Here is a 20,563-nt window from a genome sequence, read left to right on the forward strand (position 1 = left end):
GAACACCAAGACTGTAGGTATCAGTGTTCTGTTTAAGGACCACTATTGTTTTCACTATATATTTTACCTTTTGGTGATGCCATTCGGAAACATAATGTTAACATTCACTGCTATGTGGACGATACACAGCTGTACATTTCGATGAAACATGGTGAAGCCCCAAAATTGCCCTCCCTGGAAGCCTGTGTTTCAGACATAAGGAAGTGGATGGCAGCACATTTTTTACTTTTAAACTCAGACAAAACAGAGATGGTACAGGAGTGTCCTTTCACTTATTTCCACTGTACAGCGTCTGTACCGGTGTTGTACATTTTGGAGTGTGTTACGCCTGTGTTCGGCATTACCCTTTTTTGTTCGCTTTGATTGTTCTGGAATAGATGGTTTTTCGAATCCTCTGCTCTCTGCGCCTGACTCCACACACATCACTCTTCGAAGCCTGACAGAAGCCCGCACCATCAACTATGGAGTCAACAGGAGCAGCGAACACCCCTCTCCCAACGATGGAGGAGCGTGTCCTTCATCATACGTCCATCCTCCATCGCATCAGATCGGCAATGGATCAGATGATGGAGAAGATGGACCGATGGGAGAGGAGTGGTCTCCCTACTTCCCCTCCAACCCCCCCACCTACATTGCTACAACCTCCTCCAGCGGTATCCAGAACCAGCGCACTGTGTATTGCGGCTCCGAGGGAGTACGATGGAGCGGCGGCGGTGTGCCAGGGATTCTTGCTCCAACTCGAGCTTTACCTGGCCACGTTTCGGCCGACTCCCTCGGACGAGGAGGGCGTGAGTGTCCTCGTCTCTTGCTTGATGAGTAGAGCCCTGGAGTGGGCCAATGCCGTTTGGAACGGGCCCGACTCGTCGAGGGGCCACTACCCGGAGGGTGAGAGATTGTTCCATCTCAGGCAGGAGACGAGGAATCTCGCAGGACTTCGCGCTGGAGTTCCAGACCTTGGCTGCTGAGGCGGGGTGGAATGACAGGGCCCTAATAGGCCGTTACAGGTGTAGCCTGAGAGAGGACGTCCGCAGGGAGCTGGCTTATCGGGACACCACGCTCACCCTGGACGAGCTCATAGACCTGTCGATCAGGCTGGACAATCTGCTGGCTGATCGCGGATGTTCTGAAAGGCTCCTGTCTGTTCCACCTCCTGGCCCTCCCGCTCCCATACCGATGGAGTTAGGGGGGGCTGCATCTAGTGAGACTGGAGGAGGAGGCTCCTCCTGCACCAGCTGTGGCCGGAGAGGGCACACTTCCCGCTCGGTGCTGGAGGAGTCCATCTGGGAGTCGAGAGGGCAAGCAGAACACTTCTCCATCACCACAGGTGAGTCAGCACCTGAGGTTCCTGTTGGTCACATGTTTTTATTAATTTGTTTCCCAAAATGTTCTCCTTCTCTCCAGCATAAGGCGCTAGTCAATGCAGGCGCAGCTGGAAACTTTATAGATTGCGGACTCGCCCAGAGGTTGAGGATTCCGTTAGTACAGATAGATCCCCCCTTCCCTGTGCACTCCTTAGATAGCCGACCATTAGGGTCAGGGCTGGTCAGGGAGGCCACGGTTCCACTGGAAATGATTACGCAGGGGGATCATAAGGAGCTGATTAGTCTGTTCCTTATCAATTCACCTGCGTTTCCGGTGGTGCTGGGGGTTCCCTGGCTGGCTAGTCACAATCCTAGGATTTCGTGGAGACAGGGAGCTCTCCAGGGGTGGTCTGAGGAGTGTTCAGGCAGGTGTGTAGGAGTTTCCATCGGTGCTACGATGGTGGAGAGTCCAGACCAGGTTTCCACCGTGTGCATTCTCGCTGAGTATGCTGATTTGGCTATCGCCTTCTGTAAGAAGAAGGCGACCCAATTACCACCCCATCGAAAGGGGGATTGCGCGTTAAACCTCCAGGTAAACGCTGCACTGCCCAAGAGTCACATGTACCCATTATCTCAGGAGGAGGCGTTGGCTATGGAGACATATGTCACGGAAGCTCTGGGACAGGAGTACATTCGGCCCTCCATGTCACCCGTCTCCTCTAGTTTATTTTTCGTGAAGAAAAAGGAAGGAGGTCTGCTTCCGTCCGTGCATTGATTATCGAGGTCTCAATTCCATTACAGTGGGTTTTAGTTACCCACTACCTCTCTCTTTTCACGAAACTGGACCTCAGGAGCACGTATAATCTGGTGCGTAAAGATGAGTGGAAAACCGCGTTTAGTACCACATCAGGCCACTATGAGTACCTCGTCATGCCGTATGGGTTAAAGAATGCTCCAGCCGTCTTTCAGTCCTTTGTAGATGAGATTCTCAGGGACCTGCACGGACACGGTGTGGTGGTGTATATTGACGATATCTTGATCTACTCCGCTACACACGCCGCGCATGTGTCTCTGGTGCGCAAGGTACTTGTGCGGCTGCTGGAGCATGACCTGTACTTTAAATGGACCTAATTCTTCAGAGAGAAAACTTGTAAAACGGTCCAATTCGACAAGAACACAGCAGGAGGGTTAAGTCATAAATAAAGGACCCATCTTAAAGACTACAATGGCCCTTTCAAAGAGGAGAGTGTGAGGCCTCTGGAGTTGTTTTTTTAATTAATAGAATTTTAAAAATTGATTGACACTCCCTGAACAGGCCATCCTTGGACACCCCCCCCCCGAACTCTTTTTAAAATGTTAAAGGTGAGACATTATTAATTTCTCCCGAGTGGCGCAGTGTTCTAAGGCACTGCTTCTCAGTGCAAGAGACATCACTACAGTCCCTGGTTAAAATCCAGGCTATATCACATCCTGCAGTGATTTGGAGTCCCATAGGGCGGTGCATAATTTGCCCAGGGTCACCCGGGGTAGGCCATAATTGTAAATTAAGATTTTGTTCTTTAACTGACTTCCTAATTAAATACAAATGAAATAAAATGTAAAAATGTAAAAGATATGTTTATAAATTACATTTTCTCTTTTTATATTAATATATATAAATCTTTAGTACAGAAATGCATACATATTACTATAATTCAAAATGTACTGCAATATTAAACTATACCACTAATGTTTTTTTTACTAAACCTTGTATATTATTATTAAACAATACTCCACTTTAAAACCTAATAAATGTTTACATTTATTGTAATTTTTTTGTAGGATTGAAAAATGTTTATAATTATTTTCTTAGAAAAAAGGCATTTGATCCTTTTCAGGTTCCTATTGTAACCTGGCACTATCCACGCAGCCTGGCCTCAGACACACACAAAAACACACACCCCAACTAACCTATTTCTCTTGTAGAGAGAGAGAGAGAGAGAGAGAGAGAGAGAGAGATTTCATTAAAGGTAAATTACATTTTCTTTGAAAATCTTCTTATTTTCCTCTAAATATTTAGTACAGTAATGCATACATATTACTATTATTAAAATGTACAATGCAATATTAAAACTATAACACGCATTTTTTTTCCTAAACCTTACATATTATTATTAAACAATACTAAACTTTAATACCCAATAAACGTTTAAATGTATAATTATTTTTTGTAGGAAAGACAGTTTATTATAATTTTATAATTTTATTTTATTAATTTTATTTTATTTTAAAATAAGGCTTTTGCTCCTTGATCAGGGTTTCTCCCTCTCTCTCTCTCTGTTTGTAACACCCCTAGCTTGTAACCTGACACCAAACATGCAGCCTGGACTCAGACACTCACAAACACACACATCCCAATGAATCAATGTCTCTTGTGTAGAGAGAGCGAGAGAAAGAGAGCTGTCATTCATTTATTAAGGTAAATACAATTTTCTTCTAAATCTTTAGTAAAGAAATGCATACATATTACAATTATTAAAAAGTTCCCTGTACAATCTTAAACTATAACACTGTTTTTTTTTACAGAACCTTTGTATGAATCATACATGTTATTATTACACAATACCACACGTTACTGCACAATACATGTTTATATGTATAATAATTATCTCTAGGAAAGGCTGTTTATTGTTATTTTCTTAGAGAAAAAGAAGAATCATAATTTTCCTCCTTTCAGGGGCCTATTGTAACCCGTCACCCCCATCAGTCTCCAAATCCCCGTCTTCAAGCTGTGAGGGCCTCAGACATTGCTTCTTCCACTCTGGCTCTCCATGGCCTTCCAGGTTTTGTATGTTTCCTTTTTGATGATAAATCAACTTTCTTGCCGTTAAGCCCAAGATCTGTCTTTAGGACATGATGGACCATCTTCGTATGTGTTCACGATGGTGGACAAACTATTGTACTTGTTTCATCATATCAACTACCTTAAGTAAAAAATAGATAAGTAAAGAATAAAAATAACAAATAATTAAAGAGCAGCAGTGAAATTACAGTAGCGAGGCTATATACAGGGGGTATCAGTACAGAGTCAATGTGCGGGGGCACAGGTTAGATGAGGTAATATGTACATGTAGTTAGACTTAAAGTGTCTATGCATAGACAATAAAGAGGGAGTAGGTCTCCAGAGTGGCGCAGCGGTCAAAGGCACTGCATTGCGATGCCAGAGGCATCACTACAGACCCTGGTTCGATCCTGGGCTGTATCACAACCGGCCTTTATCAGGAGTCCCATAGGGAGTCCCCATCGCATCCCCATCGCTTTCTAGCCCCTACTATCTGCTTGCTTGCTAACCCGGTCTGCTAGCTGCTAGCTTGCAGGGCCCGGTCTGGTAACTGCTAGCTTGCCTGCCCCGTCTGCTAGCCCTTGCTAACTGCTTGCTTGCTAACCCGGTCTGCTAACTGCTAGCTCCTGCTAACTGCTTGCTTTGCTAACCCAGCCTGCTAACTGCTAGCCTGCCCCGGTCTACTAACTGCTAGCTGCCGGCCCAGGTCTGCTAACTGCTAGCTTGCCTGCCCGGTCTGCTAACTGCTAGCCCTTGCTAACTGGTTGTTTGCTAACCCGGCCTGCTAACTGCTAGCCCCTGCTAACTGCTAGCCCCTGCTAACTGCTAGCCCCTGCTAACTGCTTGCTTGCTAACCCGGCCTGCTAACTGCTAGCTGGTTTAGCCCCGGTCTACTAACTGTTAGCTTGTTAGCATCGGCCTGCTAACTGCGTCCAAAGTCAGCCCAACCACTCACTAGACCCATATGTTCACTTGGCTATGCCTCTCTCTCTCTAATATCAATATGCCTCGTCCATTACTGTCCTGGTTCGTGATTACTGTCTTATTTCACTGTTGAGCCTCTAGCCCTGCTCAATATGCCTTACTGACCATTTCGAATCCCACCATACCTTCTCCGCTAAGCAATCTGGTTTCAGAGCTGGTCATGGGTGCACCTCAGCCACGCTCAAGGTTCTAAACGACATCATAACCGCCATCGATAAGAGACTTTACTGTGCAGCCGTATTCATCGACCTGGCCAAGGCTTTCGACGATGTTGTGTCAATCACAACATTCTTATTGGCAGACTCGACAGCCTTGGTTTCTCAAATGATTGCCTCGCCTGGTTCACAAACTACTTTTCTGATAGAGTTCAGTGTGTCAAACCTGAGGGCCTGTTGTCCGGACCTCTGACAGTCTCTATGGGTGTGCCACAGGGTTCAATTCTCGGGCCGACTCTCTTTTCTGTATACATCAATGATGTTGCTCTTGCTGCTGGTGATTCTCTGATCCACCTCTACGCAGACGACACCATTCTGTATACCTCTGGCCCCTCCTTGGACACTGTGTTAACTAACCTCCAGAAGAGCTTCAATGCCATACAACTCTCCTTCCGTGGCCTACAACTGCCCTTAAACACAAGTAAAACTAAATGCATGCTATTCAATCGATCACTGCCCGCACCTGCTCGCCCGTCCAGCATCACTACTCTGGACGGCTCTGACTTAGAATACGTGGACAACTACAAATACCTGGGTGTCTGGTTAGACTGTAAACTGTCCTTCCAGACTCACATTAAGCATCTCCAATCCAAAATTAAATCTAGAATCAGCTTCCTATATCGCAACAAAGCATCCTTCACTCATGCTGCAAACATACCCTCGTAAAACTGACCATCCTATGATTCCTCGACTTCGGTGATGTCATCTATAAAATAGCCTCCAACACTCTACTCAACAAACTGGATGTTTTATTTTTTTTTGTATTTTTTTTTTGTAGTCTATCACAGTGCCATCTGTTTTGTCACCAAAGTCCCATACACTACCCACCATTGCGACCTCAACGCTCTCGTTGGATGGCCCTCGCTTCATACTCGTCGCCAAACCAACTGGCTACATGTTATCTACAAGTCTCTGCTAGGTAAAGCCCCGCCTAACCTCAGCTCACTGCTCACCATAGCAGCACCCACTCGTAGCACGTGCTCCAGCAGGTATATCTCACTGGTCACCTCCAAAGCCAATTCCTCCTTTGGTCTCTGCTGCCCATGACTGGAACGAATTGCAAAGATTTCTGAAGCTGGAGACTCACATCTCCCTCACTAACTTTAAGCACCTGCTGTCAGAGCAGCTTACAGATCACTGCAGCTGTACATAGCCCATCTGTAAACAGCCCATCTATCTACCTACCTCATCCCCATACTGGTATTTATTTTGCTCCTTTGCACCCCAGTATCTCTACCTGCACATTCATCTTCTGCCGATCTACCATTCCAGTGTTTAATTGCTATATTGTAATTACTTCGCCATCATGGCCTATTTATTTCCTTAACTTACCTCATTTGCACTCACTGTATATAGACTTTTTGTTTTCTTTTGTTCTACTGTATTATTGAATGTATGTTTTGTTTATTCTATGTGTAACTCTGTGTTGTTCTATGTGTCGAATTGCTACGCTTTATCTTGGCCAGGTCGCAGTTGCAAATGAGAACTTGTTCTCAACTAGCCTACCTGGTTAAATAAAAAAAATATTAAAAAAATAGGGCAGTGCACAAACTGCCCATCATTGTAAGGGTTAGGGGAGGGATTGCCATCGTTAATACCTCATTGTAAATAAGAATTAGTTCTCATCTGACGTGACTACCTAAATAAAAAGAATAAAGCAGCAGTGTAAAAGAGGGGCGGGGGCAATGCAAATAGACTGGGTAGCCATTTGATAAGCTGTTCAGGAGTCTTATGGCTTGGGGGTAGAAGCTGTTTAAAAGCCTCTTGGACCTAGACCTAGTGCTCCGGTACCTATTGCTGTGCGGTAGCAGAGAGAAAACTCTGTGACTAGGGTGGCTGGAATCTTTGACAATTTTTGGGGCCTTCCTCTGACATGGCCTAGTATAGAGGTCCTGGATGGCAGGAAGCTTCGCTCCAGTGATATACTGGGCTGTACGCACTGCCGTAAGTAAGTGTCATGTGGTCGGAGGCCGAGTAGTTGCCTTACCAAGCAGTGATGCAACCAGTCAGGATGCTCTCGATGGTGCAGCTGTAGAACTTTTTGAGGATTTTAGGACACATGCCAAATATTTTCAATCTCCCGAGGGGAAATAGGCTTTGTCATGCCCTTTTAACTTCTTTGATATAGGTGGGAAGGTAGCGTCCCACGTGGCCAACATCCGGTGAAATGGCAGGGCGCAAAATTCTAATTAAATTACTATGAATATAAAACTTTCATGAAATCACAAATGCAATACATCAAAATAAAACTTGTTGTTAATCCAGACAAGGTGTCAGATTTCAAAAACACTTTACGGCGAAAGCAAACCATGTGATTATCTGAGGACAGCGTCCAGCACACAAATGCATAACAATTCATTTTCAACTAGGGAGTTGCGACATGAAAGTCAGAAATAGCGATATAATATATGCCTTACCTTTGAAGATCTTCTTCTGTTGGCACTCCAAAGGTCTGCTACATTACAAATGGTCCTTTTGTTCGATAAATTCCTTCTTTATCCATAGAATCTCAGTTTATCTGGCGCGCTTCAGTCAATAATCCACTCGGTTTCCCTCCCTCAAAATGCATAAAAAATTAATCCCAAACGTTACCAATAAACTTATCCAAACAAGTCAATCAATGTTTATAATCTATCCTAATACGCAAGTAAACAATACAATTTACGATTGAATCGTTATTGTCTTTTCGGCCATGGTCTTGGAAACACTACAGCCAATAGGCTAATAGGCAAAAGGCTGCAACTTCAATGATTTAAACACAATAATGCAGGAGACCACAGCAGACACTTCAACCTCAACATACTGGCTATGAACACTACCACTACTCTCACTACATCACTGCTGCTAGGTCAGGGGTCACACCAGATCAGCTCTGTCAGTTGCTGTTGAGTCTGAATGAATATAGAGATTAGTAAGACTTTATAATAGCACTTTGTAATAAACATTTTAGAATGGATTAGTAAATAGTTTATTTATCAAACATTTATCATTACTCCCAGATGTGTTTGATACATTGATACAACCAGTTTGTGCCCAGTGGGTGTAAAACACTGCAGTAAAAAGATTTGAAAATGTAGCTTTTTCTTCCAGCATCCAGTAATTATACATGTTTGATGAATAAACAATTTACTAATCCATTCTAAAAAGTTTTATTACAAAGTGCTATTATAAAGTATTATTCATCTCAATATTCATTCAGACTCAACAGCATCTGGGAGAGCTGCTCTGGTGTGACCTCTGACCTGAGCTAGTCATTCAAACATTCATAAACAACTTTTATAGTATGTAATAATGATTTGTAAGATCATTCATAAGATGTTTAATAAATGTCCTTATAAACCATTTAATAATCATTAGTAAAGTATTTGTGTAGTCTTTAATCTAAAGTGAGGACCATTCATACTTTTGAAGTACTTTATAGATGACTGAACATTACGATTAAAGGGTTACTACCTTTAAAACACTACAAGTGAAGTTGTCCATGTACTTATCTTTTAATTGTGGGGACTAGATACATAAGATGTTTTTGTTTCTAAATGGGAAACATATGTATGAAAATACCCTCAATAAAAGGTGACAATGTGTAATGTTGCATCATAAGAAACATTTTATGTCAAACCCAAGATATTGGAAGAAAAAGCTACTGTAACGGTTTTCTAGTGGTGATGAAGGAGAGTCGGACCAAACTGCAGCGTGTCGATTGCGATCCATATTTATTAAACAAAACGTAAACACGACTAAACACTAAACACGACTAAACACTAAACACTAAACACTACAAAACAATAAACGTAATGAAAACCGAAAACAGCCTATCTAGTGCAAACTAACAGAGAGTACAAGTAAGACACTAAGGACAATCACCCACGACAAACTCAAAGAATATGGCTGCCTAAATATGGTTCCCAATCAGAGACAACGATAAGCACCTGCCTCTGATTGAGAACCACTCCAGACAGCCATAGACCTTGCTAGACAACCCACTAAGCTACAATCCCAATACCACCACCAAAACCCCAAGACAAACACACCACAATTACAAAAACCCCATGCCACACCCTGGCCTGACCAAATACATAAAGATAAACACAAAATACTTTGACCAGGGCGTGACAGAACCCCCCTAAGGTGCGGACTCCCGAACGCACCTCAAAACAATAGGGAGGGTCCGGGTGGGCGTCTGTCCATGGTGGCGGCTCCGGCGCGGGACGTGGACCCCACTCCTTTAATGTCTTAGTCCCCTCTCCCTTCGTCCCTGGATAGTCCACCCTCGCCGCCGACCATGGCCTAGTAGTCCCCACCCAGAACCCCACTGGACTGAGGAGCAGATCGGGACTGAAGGACAGCTCGGGACCGAGGCAGCTCGGGACTGAGGGGAAGCTCGGGAGTGAGAGAAAGCTCAGGAGTGAGAGAAAGCTCAGGAGTGAGAGAAAGCTCAGGAGTGAGAGGAAGCTCAGGAGTGAGAGGAAGCTCAGGAGTGAGAGGAAGCTCAGGAGTGTAGATAGATCTACCAGCTCCTGGCTGGCTGGTGGTTTCAGCAGATCCTGGCTGACTGGCAGATCCTGGCTGACTGGCAGATCCTGGCTGACTGGCAGATCTGGAAGAGTCTGGTTGACTGGCAGATCTGGAAGAGTCTGGTTGACTGGCAGATCTGGAAGAGTCTGGTTGACTGGCAGATCTGGAAGAGTCTGGTTGACTGGCAGATCTGGCGGCGCTGGGCAGACTGGCGGCGCTGGGCAGACTGGCGGCGCTGGGCAGACTGGCGATGCTGGGCAGACTGGCGGCGCTGGGCAGACTGGCGGCGCTGGGCATACTGGCGGTGCTGGGCAGACTGACGACGCTGGGCAGACTGACGACGCTGGGCAGACTGGCGATGCTGGGCAGACTGGCGATGCTGGGCAGACTGACGGCGCTGGGCAGACTGGCGACGCTGGGCAGACTGGCGACGCTGGGCAGACTGGCGATGCTGGGCAGACTGACGGCGCTGGGCAGACTGGCGACGCTGGGCAGACTGGGGGCACTGGCGGCGCTGGGCAGACTGGCGGCACTAGCTGCTCCATATAGGCTGACAGCTCTGGCGGCTTCTTACAGACTGACCGCTCTGGCGGCTCCGTGCTGACTGGCAGCTCCTTGCAGACTGGCAGCTCCTTACAGACTGGCAGCTCCGTGCAGACTGACAGCTCCGTGCAGACTGACAGCTCCTTGCAGACTGGCAGCTCCATGCAGACTGGCAGCTCCATGCAGACTGGCAGCTCCATGCAGACTGGCTGCTCCATGCAGACTGGCTGCTCCATGCAGACTGACAGCTCTGGCTGCTTCATGCAGACTGACATCTCTGGCTGCTCCATGTAGACTGGCTGCTTCATGCAGACTGGCAGCTCGGGCTGCTTCATGTAGACTGACAGCTCTGGCTGCTCCATGTAGACTGACTGCTTCATGCAGACTGGCAGCTCGGGCTGCTTCATGTAGACTGACAGCTCTGGCTGCTCCATGCAGACTGACAGCTCTGACTGTTCCATGCAGACTGACAGCTCTGGCTGCTTCATGCAGACTGGCAGCTCTGGCTGCTCCATGTAGACTGGCTGCTTCATGCAGACTGGCAGCTCGGGCTGCTTCATGTAGACTGACAGCTCTGGCTGCTCCTTGCAGACTGGCAGCTCCATGCAGACTGGCAGCTCTGGCTGCTCCATGCAGACTGACAGCTCTGGCTGCTTCATGCAGACTGGCAGCTCTGGCTGCTCCATGCAGACTGGCAGCTCTGGCTGCTCCATGCAGACTGACAGCTCTGGCTGCTCCATGCAGACTGGCTGCTTCATGCAGACTGGCAGCTCTGGCTGCTCCATGCAGACTGACAGCTCTGGCTGCTCCATGCAGACTGACAGCTCTGGCTGCTCCTTGCAGACTGGCAGCTCTGGCTGCTCCATGCAGACTGACATCTCTGGCTGCTCCATGCAGACTGACATCTCTGGCTGCTCCATGCAGACTGACATCTCTGGCTGCTCCATGCAGACTGACATCTCTGGCTGCTCCATGCAGACTGACATCTCTGGCTGCTCTATGCGGACTGACAGCTCTGGCTGCTCTATGCGGACTGACAGCTCTGGCTGCTCCATGCAGGCTGGCAGCTCTGGCTTCTCCATGCAGGCTGGCAGCTCTGGCTGCGCTGAACAGGCGGGAGACTCCGGCAGCGTAGGAGAGGAGAAAAGCGCTGGCTGCGCTGAACAGGCAAGGCACACTGAAGGCCTGGTGCATGGTGCTGGAACTGGTGGTACTGGATCGAGGACACGCACAGGAAGCCTGGAGCGGGGAGCTGCTACCGGAGGACTGGAGTGTGGAGGTAGCACAGGATGGGCTAGACCGTGAAGGCGTACTGGAGATCTTGAGAGCAGTGTTGGCACAGGATGTGCAAGGCTAGGGATGTGCACAGGAGGCCTGGTGCGTGAGGCTGGCACCAACTTCACCAGCCGACTAACACGCACCTCAGGACGAGTATGGAGCGCTAACCCAGGTGCCATCAAATCCCCAACACGTTCCGTCGGGCGAATTCCATGCAAAAAGCACCAACACAGCAACTCCTCATTTCTCTCTCCTCCAATTTCCCCATTAACTCCTTCACAGTCTCTGGTTCTGGTCTCCTCCTTGGCTCCTCACGATAAACAGGGAGAGTTGGCTCAGGTCTGACTCCTGACTCTGCCACACTCTCCCTGAGCCCCCCAAGAAATTTTTGGGGCTGATTCTCAGGCTTCCATCCGCTACGCCGTGCTGCCTCCTCATATCTGCGCCTCTCAGCTTTCGCCGCCTCCAGTTCTTCCTTGGGGCGGCGATATTCTCCAGGCTGAGCCCAGGGTCCTTTACCGTCCAGTTCTTCCTCCCATGTCCATTTCTCCAGGTGGTGCAGCCTCTCCCACTGCAGCTGCTGCTGCTCCTGCTGCTGCTGCCTCTGTTGCCTCTCCTGTGGTTCCTGCCTGTTAACACGCTGCTTGGTCCGTTGGTGGTGGGTGATTCTGTAACGGTTTTCTAGTGGTGATGAAGGAGAGTCGGACCAAACTGCAGCGTGTCGATTGCGATCCATATTTATTAAACAAAACGTAAACACGACTAAACACTAAACACGACTAAACACTAAACACTAAACACTACAAAACAATAAACGTAATGAAAACCGAAAACAGCCTATCTAGTGCAAACTAACAGAGAGTACAAGTAAGACACTAAGGACAATCACCCACGACAAACTCAAAGAATATGGCTGCCTAAATATGGTTCCCAATCAGAGACAACGATAAGCACCTGCCTCTGATTGAGAACCACTCCAGACAGCCATAGACCTTGCTAGACAACCCACTAAGCTACAATCCCAATACCACCACCAAAACCCCAAGACAAACACACCACAATTACAAAAACCCCATGCCACACCCTGGCCTGACCAAATACATAAAGATAAACACAAAATACTTTGACCAGGGCGTGACAGCTACATTTTCAAACCTTTCTACTGCAGTATTTTACACCCACTGGGCACACACTGGTTGTATCAATGTTGTCAGGATGAAATGCTTGGTGCTGTTCAGTGAGAATGGTCAATCTCTGTGGCAAAGGAGCAATGATGCAGTCCTAACAGAAATGTCCCTGAAGTTGATGTAGATGTCTTCTTCTATAGAGGGACTCACCGAGAGGTCGACAGGGCTCCTCTCCTGTAGAGGGCGTCACCGAGAGGTCGACAGGGCTACTCTCCTGTAGAGGGCGTCACCGAGAGGTCGACAGGGCTACTCTCCTGTAGAGGGCGTCACCGAGAGGTCGACAGGGCTCCTCTCCTGTAGAGGGCGTCACCGAGAGGTCGACAGGGCTACTCTCCTGTAGAGGGCGTCACCGAGAGGTCGACAGGGCTCCTCTCCTGTAGAGGGCGTCAACCGAGAGGTCGACAGGGCTACTCTCCTGTAGAGGGCGTCACCGAGAGGTCGACAGGGCTCCTCTCCTGTAGAGGGCGTCACCGAGAGGTCGACAGGGCTCCTCTCCTGTAGAGGGCGTCACCGAGAGGTCGACAGCGCTCCTCTCCTGTAGAGGGCGTCACCGGGAGGTCGACAGCTCTCATTTTCTGTAGAATGCGTCATGGGGAGGTAGACAGCGCTCATCTTCTCCCGAGAGCGGCACGAGCGGGATTCAGAGATACAGCTACCAGTGAAGCAAGGACCTCTGGGATGGTTACGATTCACCTGAACGGGACAGAGTTCCCTGGTTGATGGTACATGAAACTGTCCATTGTCAGTGTGTGGCGGTAGCTCCAGCACCAGTCCGTCGTAATGACCAGGTTTACACCAGTTCTCTGCTTTGAAGTTCAGGGTGAGGGATCCGGATCTGCACTTTTAGCCGATTTTGTAATTTTATCACTGACATACTGACTAATTATGGTGCATTGTCGGGAAACGTTTGTTGGTGTGAAAAGAGTCTCTGGCTCATTAACATATTTTAAAGCGTGTCTTGTATAATCCAAATTTGGGGCACCCGTTAGTGAGAGTTCTGTAGCAATTATTATTCATGTATATATTATAATATTATTAATATTATCATTGTTATTTATTTTTTACCTTTATTTAACCAGGCAAGTCAACAAATTCTTATTCACAATGACGGCCTACCAAAAGGCAAAAGGCCTCCTGCGGGGATGAGGGCTGGGCTTCAAAATAAAAAATAAAATGAAAATATACGACAAAAAGCAAATCACAACAAGATTGACCACCACTACATAAAGTGAGACCTAAGACAACTACATAGTATTGCAACACAGCTGTCAGTAAGAGTGTCAATGATTGAGTCTTTGAATGAAGAGATGTAAATAAAACGGTCCCGTTTGAGTGTTTTTTGCAGCTCGTTCCAGTTGTAAGCTGCAGCGAACTGAAAAGAAGAGCGACCCAGGAATGTGTGTTCTTTGGGGACCTTGAACAGAATGCGACTGGCAGAACGGGTGTTGTATGTGGAGGATGAGGGCTGCAGTTGGTATTTCAGATAAGAGGGAGTGAGGCGTAAAATGATATTATAAATTAGAATCAACCAGTGGGTCTTGTGACGGGAGAGAGAATATAGTAGACGGTTGCTGTCAAAAAGTGATTGAGGAGTTTTCCTGTGTGCTGTTTTAATGACCTTTTAAGGACATCCTGTCCGGATGTTCTCACACTATTTAGGGTGTGCTTACGTAAACTTGATAGTGCAGCTGTTTCTTTGAAGTAAAGCACATGTCTGAAATGAAAAGTAATGTCCTGGGTATTGATGTGTCGTGAAGTGACCTTGTTGAACTTAAAGAAAATGTGTTTGAACATTTTAAACAGTTGGGAATTGTTGTAGTTAACTTATGGAGCTGCTGTGTAGTGAGCTTGTGAGTAAGATCCTGGTAGGTCTGCATGAGTTTAAGTACAGTGGGGCAAAAAAGTATTTGGTCAGCCACCAATTGTGCAAGTTCTCCCACTTAAAAAGATGAGAGAGGCCTGTAATATTCATCATAGGTACACTTCAACTATGACAGACAAAATGAGAAAAAAATCCAGAAAATCACATTGTAGGATTTTTAATGAATTTATTTGCAAATTATGGTGGAAAATAAGTATTTGGTCAAAAACAAAAGATGGCTGCCGTTTAAGGCCTCCTAACCAATTGTGCTATTGTGTTTCTTTTTCGTTCTATTTGTAATTTATTTAGTACATAATGTTTCTGCCCCAGTCTCTTATGACCAAAAAGAGCTTCTAGACAGTGATTATTCTCCTTGTACTGGACGAGGATTTTTTCTTTAAAAGTCATACGCGAAGGATTTACCTCAGACACCCAACAAGGCCCAAATCCCAGAGATTCGCATGAGAAAGAGACAGAGATTTTGGGGATGTAAGTCGGGGTGCCATGTAAGAATCCGATGCGAGTGGGTAATCTGCCTCAACCATCAGTCCTATTTGCCAACGTAGAATCATTGGATAACAAAATTAATGAACTACGATCACGAATATCCTAACATTCAATCAATGGAAAATAAATGGGATGAACTGAAAGCACGTATATCTTACCAACGGAACATTAAAAACTGTAATATCTTATGTTTCACCGAGTCGTGGCTGAACGACAACATGAATAACATACAGCTGCTGGGGTTTACACTGCATCGGCAAGATAGAACATCCACCTCTGGTAAGGCAAGGGATGACGCTCTGTGTATATTTGAAAACAACAGCTGGTGCAAGAAATCTTATAGTAAGGAAGTCTCAATGTTTTGCTCGCCTGATGTAAAGTATCTCATGATAATCTGTCGACCACACTATTTACGAAGAGAGTTTTCTTCAACATTCTTAGTAGCTATCTATTTACCACCTCAAACCGATGCTTGTACTAAGACAGCACTCAATAAGCTGTATATGGCCATAAGCAAACAGGAAAATGCTCATCCCGAGGCGGCGCTTTTAGTGTCCGGTGACTTAAATGCAGGGAAACGTAAATCTGTTTTACCTAACTTCTACCAGCTATTTAAATGTGCAACCAGATGGAAAAAAAACTCTAGACCACCTTTACTTCACACACAGACACACATTCAAAGCTCTCCCTTACCATCTATTTGGCAAATCTGACCATAACTCTACACTCCTGACTTCTCATTACAAGCAAAAACTAAAACAGGATGCACCAGTGACTCGGTCAATGAAGAAGTGGTCACATGAAACAGATGCTAAGCAGATGCTAAGCTACAGGAATGTTTTGCTAGCACAGACTGGAATATGTTTGTGATTCTTCCGATGGCATTGAGGAGTACACCACATCAGTCACTGGCTTAATCAATAAATGCATTGAGGACGTCGTCCCAACAGTGACTGTACATATATACCACAAGTAGAAGCCATGGGTTACAGGCAAATTCTGAACTGAGCTAAAGGGTAAAGCTAAAGGGTAGAGCTGCCTCTTTCAAGTAGCGGGACTCTAACCTGGAAGCTTTTAAGATATCCTGCTATGCCCTCTGACGAACTCTGACGAACTATCAAACAAGGAAAGCGTCAATACAGTACTAAGGTTACTAAGGTTACGTTGTGATACACCGGCTCGTCGGATGTGGCAGGGCTTGCAAAGTATTACAGACTACTAAGGGAAGCACTAAGGGAAGCACAGCCTCGATCTGCCCAGTTGCACGTGCCTACCAGACGTGCTAAATTACTTCAATGCTCGCTTTGAGGCAAGCAACACTGAAGTATGCATGACAGCATCAGCTGTTACAGACGACTGTGTGATCACGCTCTCCGTAGCTGAGTCTATAATACCAACATGTTTCAAACAGACCACCATCGTCCCTGTGCCTAAGAACACTAAGGTAACCTGCCTAAATGACTACTGACCCTTGGCACTCACGTCTGTAGCCATGAAGTGATTTTAAAGGCTAGGCAAGGCTCACATCAACACCATTATTCCAGAAACTCTAGACCCTCTCCAATTTGCATACCGGCCCAACAGATCCAAAGATGACGCAATCTCTATTGCACTCCACACTGCACTTTCCCAACTCTACAAAAGGAACAACTATGTGGGGGATTTCAGAAATATTGACTCTAGGTTCAAGACTGGACATTAACTTGGGCTTCTGCAAGTTTCATGCTTTCTGTTGCTTTCTCCTTCTTGGTATGATAGACTCCACTTTGAGTACACTGCAAATACTGAGGAAATCCACTCCCCCATGTCATTGTTTTAGGCTAGCTAGAAAATACATTTGGCACCAGAAGACCAGTACCAGTACCATAACAACCTCTCCCTCAATGTGATCAAGACAAAGGAGTTTATTGTTGACTACAGGAAAAGGAGGACCGAGCACGCCCCCATTCTCATCGACTGGCCTTGAGAACTAAATGCAGAAACGAGATCAGCTCATGGAAACACTGGGGAAATATTTTCAGAAACGTAGGGCACGTTTTACTTGAAAAAGTAACTATATTATTATTACTGCATTTTTAAAAGTAACCTCTTACATTACTCCTTTACTCAAAAAAAATAACTTTACTAAATAACTTTACTTTTCTAACACATTAAGTGTTCAGAACACTTGGCCTACTCACAGGCCCTGAACCTCCCCTCACTGCTACTGTGGGGGTTTATCCTGGCTCGGCGATCAACAGAGTTAACCAGATCAGAATACTTTTCTCTCCTGCCATTTCATTCCGGTAGGTCATAAACCAACACTATCCATTTTCCTTTAAACATCAGCTTTTTGACCATGGCTCTCATATTTGATGGCCAGTCCATTTCCTCCATATAGTGAACATAATCCATAGAGTTGTAACATCCAGTGAAGAAAACTGCAAAGGTTTGTAAAGTTTTGAATCTTCAACCTTGATGGATTGGAGCTGCTGAGAGCTTTCTCAATTTAAGCTGTGGCAATTTTATACTAGTCTCCAAAGTGTTTTTTCAGAAGCCTTTTGTCTTCTGCGTATTGTCTGTCAGCCTCCATATGTTGACAACTGCGGACTAGATGTCTGGGTTGTACCACAGTGAATTGCTCCAAGAAGTACAGCCTGTCTTTGCTGTTCTCAGTCCTGCCTTCAATAGCATGTTCAAAGGCAATTACAAATAACATGTAGTCTAGTGGGTCACCCTTAATCACTGGAACACTAAGAGGTAGTAATGAGGGCAACTTTTTCTGCCTTACCAGAATTTCAGTAATATTATTTTGGTGTTGCATGGTGTTGACAATACTGTCCATGTTTTCAGCTCCACCATGCTTGTCTGGGTGGTTAGGCCTTCCTACCCCAGTATTAGTTGCAGCAGACTATCTTTCGGTCTTAAAACAGGCTCTGCCCATGTGTTAGTTGACCTTCGATGAACAGAGTGGTATGTCGTGGTAGCACTTTGTTGTAATATACTCCTTTGACCCTGTCCCTGTGCAGTATGAGCAGACAGTGTGAACAACAGGGATCCCAGTTCAGCCATGGTGTGTGGTTGTGTGCTATGGAGTCCTTTGACGATCTGAGTGGTGGTTGGGAAAGTTTTGCTTTGTTTAACCTTCCCCAAGGTATCCTCAGGCCTTCCCATTGCATTCAGGTAATCATCATTCTATCACTTAATATTATTTGTGGCTTTATACTTATTGAATACATTCAACTTAGCACTGTTAGCCAACATTTCAGTTTCAAGCACCAATTCCTCCGCTTGTCAATGCTTGTCATCTTTTCAATGTCTCAGCTTTGAGCAGTAATGTTGCCTTTTCATCCTCCATCTTGAGCCTGGAAGGACGTGTGGTGCATTGCCCTGAGTGACTTCTGTGTTGTGATGCGTTTCCATGTTTTGATGAGGCATTGGAGATTTGTTTTTCTTTTCAATGTTTTTTATTTAACCTTTATTTAACTAGGCAAATCAATTAATAACAAATTCTTATTTACAATGACGGCCTACCAAATGACAAAAGGCCTCCTGTGGAGACGGGTGCTGTGATGAAAAAAAATAAAATTAAAATAAATAAATAAACGTCCTCTCACTCAGCAAACTTAACATGTGTAAATATTTGTATGGACATAAAGTGATCACGATCCACAGACATGTGACTAACAGAAATGCAATAATGTGTCCCTGAACAAAGGGGGGGTGTCAAAATCAAAAGTAACAGTCAGTATCTGGTGTGGCCAGTACTGTAGTGCTTCTCCTCCTCATGGACTCCACCAGATTTGCCAGTTCTTGCTGTGAGATGTTACCCCACTCTTCCACCAAGGCACCTGCAAGTTCGTGGACATTTCTGGGGGGGAATGGCCCAAGCCCTCACCCTCCGATCCAACAGGTCCCAGACGTGCTCAATGGGATTGAGATCGGGCTCTTCGCTGGCCATGGCAGAACACTGACATTCCTGTCTTGCAGGAAATCACGCGAAGAACGAGCAGTATGGCTGATGGCATTGTCATGCTGGAGGGTCATGTCAGGATGAGCCTGCAGGAAGGGTACCACATGAGGGAGGAGGATGTCTTCCCTGTAATACACAGCATTGAGATTGCCTTCAATGACAACAAGCTCAGTCCGATGAAGCTGTGACACACCGCCCCAGACAATGACGGGCCCTCCACCTCCATATCGTTCCTGCTCCAGAGTACAGGCCTCAGTGTAAAGCTCATTTCTTTGACGATAAGCGCAAATCTGACCATCACCCCTAACCATTTAACCATTAAAATATTTATAATTGATAATTGATCATTCATAAAACAGGTTTTAAATAAACAGATGTTTCAAAGAAACACTACACACGCTCACACACACCAACAAACCAATTTCTCTTGTGTAGAGAGATAGAGAGGGACATAAACAGATCGGCAGACAGAGACAAAGATTTCATTAAAGGTCAATTACATTTTCTTTTCAAATCGTTTTCTTTTTCTTTTACATTTTTAGTACAGAAATGAATACATATTACTATTATTAACATTTACTGTGCTATACTAAACTATACCACAAATTTTTTATTTACCATTAAACAATACTACATTTTAATTCCCAATAAATATTTAAATGTTAAAACAAATTTGTAGGAAAGGCTGTTTATCATTCTTTTATTTTGCCCCTTGATCACAGTTCTCTCTCTCTGCTTGTAACACCCATAGCTTGTAACCTGACTCCAACCGTACAGATTGGCCTCAGACACACACGAACACACACACCCCAAACAATTAATTCCTCTTGAGGAGGGAGAGAGAGAGAGAGAGAGAGATCATTCAATGAAGGTAAATACAATTTTCTTTCAAACCTTTTATTTTCTTCTAAATCTTTGGTACAGAAATGCATCCATATTACAATTATTAAAGGTTTACTATGCAATATTAAAAAAACATGTTTTCTTTTCTTATATATAAGTTATACATATTGTTATTAAACAAATTCTACACTTTAAAACCCAATAAATGCTTATATGTATAAGTATTTTTTATATGAATGACAAAAAGTACAGAAATTAGTACAGAAATGCATACATATTACAATCATTAAAAAGTAAACTACAATTTTAAACTATAACACTTATGTCTTTTTTTACTAAACCTTTATATAAATCATACACATTATTATTATACAATACTACACACTACTACACAATATATGTTTATATGTATAATCATTTGTCCTCATTGTCCTCATTTTCAGTGGCCTATTGTAACCCGACACCACCAAATCCCCGTCTTCAAGCTGTGAGGGCCTCAGACATTGCCTCTTCCACGCTGGGTCTCCATGGCCTTCCAGGTTTCGTATGCTTTGTT

At 45.1% G+C, this 20,563-nt stretch overlaps 1 protein-coding gene and 1 long non-coding RNA gene across 4 annotated transcripts in view; both read left to right on the forward strand.

Annotated features, from left to right (window-relative positions):
* The first annotated feature begins 3,647 nt into the window (after positions 1 to 3,647).
* LOC121841004 lies at positions 3,648 to 13,882 on the forward strand. The gene is made up of 3 exons (XR_006080038.1): positions 3,648 to 3,759; positions 4,018 to 4,128; positions 12,985 to 13,882. It is a non-coding gene; the product is annotated as an uncharacterized LOC121841004 (long non-coding RNA).
* Positions 13,883 to 19,283: 5,401 nt separating this feature from the next.
* LOC112225654 (trace amine-associated receptor 13c-like) overlaps positions 19,284 to 20,563 on the forward strand; it is a 122,946-nt gene continuing 121,666 nt past the window's right edge. For all 3 annotated transcript variants that reach the window (XM_042306705.1, XM_042306707.1, XM_042306706.1), the window contains exons 1-2: positions 19,284 to 20,035; positions 20,451 to 20,546. The gene's annotated coding sequence lies outside the window, so the exon portion shown is untranslated. The remainder of the gene's footprint in view (positions 20,036 to 20,450; positions 20,547 to 20,563) is intronic.

Source organism: Oncorhynchus tshawytscha, linkage group LG26, assembly GCF_018296145.1.
Source record: "Oncorhynchus tshawytscha isolate Ot180627B linkage group LG26, Otsh_v2.0, whole genome shotgun sequence".
In the NCBI taxonomy this organism is placed as follows: Eukaryota; Metazoa; Chordata; class Actinopteri; order Salmoniformes; family Salmonidae; genus Oncorhynchus; species Oncorhynchus tshawytscha.